Raw genomic sequence first — 5,979 nt, forward strand, 5'->3', positions numbered from 1 at the left:
TAAATAAAGAGAGAGAGACTCTTGCTTGCTGAACATTGCACTGTTGTCTTGTTGTGACCGTCTTACAGTGACAAAGGGTCTGCACAACAAACGTCTGAGATATTACAGTAAAGTAGAGGCCCGATCAACCATTTGATTTGAGACCATTTGATATGAGCAATAGCAGCAGCTAACGGATTAGTGTAACACCCGAGTGAACAGGTAAACGGAAAAAGAAGAACAGTTTTTGACAGAGCAGTTTGTGTGTGTGCGTTTGTGTGCCTGTGTGTGTGTGTGTGTGTGTGTGTGTGTGTGTGTGTGCCACAGCCTTGAAGTCATACACTCGCAGGAAAAGGTTCAAAGACTCACAAGCATTTCAAATGGACAATAATAAACAACTACAAAACTATGAGAATGTTGATATCAATTCATAACAGTACACAAACTGCCCATAGTCAAAAGCTCTGACATGCATCACAACAACATACCATACGTTATGTTTAAACATGTAGGGCTGTCCCACACTCGTAATAAAAAGCCTAGTAGGCCTACGTAGAAGAGTGAAGTATTCTGAGTATTTTGCAGCAATTGCAACCTTGAAAATTCTATGAATCATGGGCGTGGGACATGGTTGAATTTCGAAGAAGGATGCTTGAGTTTACTTAGTGAGTCGAGAGGATGTGGAATGCCCAAATATCGACTCGCACCAAGGAAGCACTCTTCACTTTGAGAAACGGTAGGTATGGCACCACCCAGCTCTGAGAGAGTTTTTAGTGCTAGCTGCTGTACCACTGTGTGTTTTGTGTGCGTGTGTGTGTGTGTGTGTTTTGTGTGTGTGTGTGTGTGTGTGTGTGTGTGTGTGTGTGTGTGTGTGTGTGTGTGTGTGTGTGTGTGTGTGTGTGTGTGTGTGTGTGTGTGTGTGGAGTGGAGTGGTTATAGGCAATTACTGGGTTACACTCTACTTTACGGATCGCTAATAAGGTGTTAATTTCATACTCAGGGCCGGTTCTGGCTTATTTGGTGCCCTAGGCGAGTTTGATTTCTGGCGCCCCCCCCCCCCCCCCCACCCCCCCCCCCCCCCCCCCCCCCCCCCCCCCCCCCCCCCCCATACCTTTGAAAGAAAAAAAAAAATCTTTCTTATACCTCACAGAACACAAGACTAATAGGCTATCCTTAGTAAGCTTAACTAAATAGCATCAAGAACAATAACCGTTTTTCATCAAATGGATTTGTGGTTCTTTTTGACAGGCGACCAACACATCAGATTGAGTCGCATGAAAGTAGCTTCACTGTGTGGTGTGTTGGATGTGATGGTGGTGGGGCCCCCAACCCCAGATGAGAGGGAGGTTATCAATGTGTTTGAATTGTAACGTGAAATTGAAATGCCAGGAGAGTGATACAGTACATTTGCATGTAAAATGCATGTGTAGACAATAAGCCTACCAAGGAGGTCTGCATTGATCTACACTATCTACAGCATCACAAAGCATGGCAGCATAACAATTTTAATAAGCTACACATTTGTGCTGTCTTCCAAACCAATTTCATTTCTGGACTGGAAATAGTGGTGCATTTGTGAGTAGGAGAATGAGAAGGGGGCTATCTATGTGTTTGGAGGGACAGGGTGAGAGAAAGGGAGAAGAGCTGTCACGCTATTGATTCATAATATACAAAATATAGTAAATAGCCTCACTTGTCTGCTGTGCATGGTTCTGTTACATGATTAATGTAGGCTATGTCATTCTGGTCTGGAAATTAATGTTTTTTTTAAGCAGGTAATTCATGTGGATGGAAGGAGATATGGCAGCTAAAATTGTTTTAAACATTGCACCAGTCTTACTTTACATTGCTTGTCAACCTAAGCAAGTATTATGATATCAGGTGGGTGTTAGTGAGTAGTGAGTAGGCTACTAACAGCTACTTTACTGGATTTCATTGCTTGGCATACTTGGCTAATGTTAGCATGCTAACTAGCGATTTCTCTGATCAAAAACAAAGCTCTTTTTCTCTCTAATTCCAAATAGTAACCTCATAACTATTAGGCTTTCCATAATCACAAACTGATTTAATCACATAGTTCCAAAACACCCTCTGAAACTCCTGCATCATGCAATGAGTGGTTTAATGAGAACATAATAATCTCCATCCAGCAGAGCAGCACTACTGTTTGCGCTTGCCCCCTCTGTCTCTCGAGTGAGTCTCCAAATTCAAAATAGACCGCACGCTGTCACTCGTCCCGCCCCCTTTCTCGGAACTGTCTGTTTATTGGTTCACAGACTTCCCAGAGACAGTTGGAAGAGATATTACTATTGGCTGAGGGGCGCTTTGCCGTGAGGAGCGCTTTCGCCACTCTTTGTTGATTGCGACTTCATAAAAAAACTTCATATCGCAAAATTACGCATAGGAGAGCGCCATTTCGGCGCCCCTTCTTCACATGGCGCTCTAGGCGACCGCCTAGCCGGCCTATGCTAAAAACCGGCCCTGTTCATACTAATTTCTCAGTAATTTCAGTCTAATTTTATGGTAATAACTGCTTGTTATTAGTAATAACAGCAAAATAACCATATGGTTTCCAGTGCAATTACACTATAATTTCTCATTAATAACAGCAAAAATAACCATACAGTTTCCAGTGCAATTATGCTGTAGTTTCTAGTTAATAGTAGGCTAATGGAAACAGCTACTGTGTCATCATAGTAGTTAGGTGGTAGGTATGCCAGTAACTAAACGGTATCAGCCGAAGTAGTTTCATACTAATTAGGCTACATCAGGGCCGTAATGTGCAATATTTCCTCTTCCTATGTTATTGCATAGAAACGACCACCCAAGCATCCTTGTATTATTTCTGCTTAATTACCTTGTAAACAATTGAGTAGTTATATGGAAATAAGATAGAATCAGGGCCGTAAAATGCATTATCACCTATTCCACTCAATTTTATGGAAATTACATATTTTCATGGTCTTAAAATGTCTTATTTCTTATTTCCACTCAATTACTTAGTTATTATCATTTTTAATACAATATAGACTAGCCTACTATGAAGTGATTCAAGTACACAGACAAACACATTGTGTGCAAAACTTTATTTATTTTTCCAATCAGTTATGAGATTCATGTTCACTGATGTGAGGTTGTCAATCTGCCACCATCCAGAGGAAGTCCTGTGAACACAAACAAACAAACAGAGAAGTCAACTGCAAGACCGGTTTTACCACGTTTATTTTTTTATGTTATCAATTCACCATCGCTAAATTTGCTTCTGAAATGCAGTACCATGTTAAATGCACGTTGTAAATCTTCCTCAGGCTGACATCGTTGCTGATTTACAAAGGCAAACTCTAGCTAGCACCTAGCTTCAGTCATTGAAAACATGGTGGGCAGAGCTAGCTAGAACTAGTGGTTTCCATGTACCTCTGTAGGCTATGCCATTTCAGCACAAACACGGCTGATAAGACGTGTTTGCAGTGTATACAGTTAAAATCCTTCAATGCTCAGAGACAAAATGAAAGCAGGTTAAAGCTAGAACTACATTAAAAGTTTGTTGTCGGGAAGCTTACCTTGCCTGGCTCTGCTGCACTGAAGTTGAACTAGCTCGCGGTGGCGGCGAGTCCTGTTGTTGCTAGGCAACGAAAGTTTGGTTACTGCAGAACAGAAGCGTCTCAATTAGTATACTTCTGTACTTCAAGCACACTCGTTCTAGTTGTACGCTGCCCGCTCTGCTTGCAGTATGGCTCAGAGACGCTGACGTTGTTTAATTGAGTACCCTGACACACAAGGGTGGAGTTTGAGACGCACCACACAGTGCTTTCGCACGCAGGCAGCAACCAGGGTAACTTTCAAGGTGAGCTAAAATGGTCTTGATGTTGATTTCATCCACCTTCAATCGTCGAATTACTTTAGCCTTATGCAAACATGTTTTATGAGTTAGTGTTAGGTTTATGTTTGTTCTGGAAATGAAACGGCATACAGAAGTACCTTTACAATGGAAACCACTAGCTAGCTCTGCCCACCATGTTTTCAATGACTGAAGCTAGGTGCTAGCTAGAGTTTGCCTTTGTAAATCAGCAACGATGTCAGCCTGAGGAAGATTTACAACGTGCATTTAACATGGTACTGCATTTCAGAAGCAAATTTAGCGATGGTGAATTGATAACATAAAAAAATAAACGTGGTGAAACCGGTCTTGCAGTTGACTTCTCTGTTTGTTTGTTTGTGTTCACAGGACTTCCTCTGGATGGTGGCAGATTGACAACCTCACATCAGTGAACATGAATCTCATAACTGATTGGAAAAATAAATAAAGTTTTGCACACAATGTGTTTGTCTGTGTAGCCTACTTGAATCACTTCATAGTAGGCTAGTCTATATTGTATTAAAAATGGTAATAACTAAGTAATTGAGTGGAAATAAGAAATAAGACATTTTAAGACCATGAAAATATGTAATTTCCATAAAATTGAGTGGAATAGGTGATAATGCATTTTACGGCCCTGATTCTATCTTATTTCCATATAACTACTCAATTGTTTACAAGGTAATTAAGCAGAAATAATACAAGGATGCTTGGGTGGTCGTTTCTATGCAATAACATAGGAAGAGGAAGTATTGCACATTACGGCCCTGATGTAGCCTAATTAGTATGAAACTACTTCGGCTGATACCGTTTAGTTACTGGCATACCTACCACCTAACTACTATGATGACACAGTAGCTGTTTCCATTAGCCTACTATTAACTAGAAACTACAGCATAATTGCACTGGAAACTGTATGGTTATTTTTGCTGTTATTAATGAGAAATTATAGTGTAATTGCACTGGAAACCATAAGGTTATTTTGCTGTTATTACTAATAACAAGCAGTTATTACCATAAAATTAGACTGAAATTACTGAGAAATTAGTATGAAATTAACACCTTATTAGCGATCCGTAAAGTAAAGTGTTACCAATTACTGAATCCTTTGACTGTCTGACACGTAGCCTATGTTCATTAGCACCTCCTTTGCAAACATTCTGTAGAGATGTATGAAGTTAAGGACTTGTTTGTGTGTGTGTGCGTGTACTGTACTGTGTGGGTTTACATGGAAGCTACATTCATGTTTGTGTGTGTGCGTTTGTGTATTTGTGTGCAAGCATTTGTTTCTCTTGAGTGTAATTTACCTATGACCCTGGCTAGGTTAGTGTGTTTTTCCACTGATCTACACCCAGTCTCTGTACATTAAGACTAGCCTCACGCGCCATCCTACTTCCGCCAAGAGATTGGCTCCGTACTGAATGGAATGGTAGTATTATGGGATGGTCAGGACCAGGCTACATTAACAGTTCCTTACAAAACTTCCTGTATAGACTTATGTACTGTATGTACTGCATGCGCCTTTGTGTGTGTACGTGGGCATACATGTTTTTATTGTCTAGAGTGTATTACCAATGACCCTGGCTAAGTTATGTTCTTTGTTTTGTCCGTTGATCTATAGGATCCTGTTTTTTCTCCACCTCTATTGAGTGCTCCCAGCCTTTTTAGTGCCGGTTGCCTGCAACTTCACTCAAGGCTGTATGATCTATACATCATTAAAGTAAACTAAGGTGGGAACTTTTACACAAAAGTATGCAGTTAGATGACCCTTTGGAATGATTTCAATCTCAATACCCTACACTAGAACATTGGCTGTCCATTTCTAAATGAAAAGAAACAGACATGTGTTTACAACCTTTGAGAAAGTTACGTTGAAGAAAGTTTCTTCTTGTTGTTCTCATCCACTTCACTAAGCATGCTAGAAAAGTTCAACAGAACAATATTATAATGTATTATATTATATCAGATACTTGGTTATTTAAGCAGCTATTGCAGTAAAAAAGTATACATGTTATATATTCCGAACGATTTAATCCAGAATTAAAACCTTCATGTTACTTACAATTTCCAAAAAGTATTTCCTATAAAACCTTTGACTAACATGATTCAGATGAATGGTTATCCACAGAGATATTGTGTGCATT

The 5,979-nt window shown here is 40.0% G+C and overlaps 1 long non-coding RNA gene across 1 annotated transcript; it reads left to right on the forward strand.

The window, feature by feature from the left end:
* Positions 1-3,068: 3,068 nt before the first annotated feature.
* LOC134460101 (uncharacterized) lies at positions 3,069-4,297 on the forward strand. The gene is made up of 2 exons (XR_010036982.1): positions 3,069-3,823; positions 4,205-4,297. It is a non-coding gene; the product is annotated as an uncharacterized LOC134460101 (long non-coding RNA).
* Positions 4,298-5,979: the final 1,682 nt, after the last annotated feature.

Source organism: Engraulis encrasicolus, chromosome 12 (assembly GCF_034702125.1).
Source record: "Engraulis encrasicolus isolate BLACKSEA-1 chromosome 12, IST_EnEncr_1.0, whole genome shotgun sequence".
In the NCBI taxonomy this organism is placed as follows: Eukaryota; Metazoa; Chordata; class Actinopteri; order Clupeiformes; family Engraulidae; genus Engraulis; species Engraulis encrasicolus.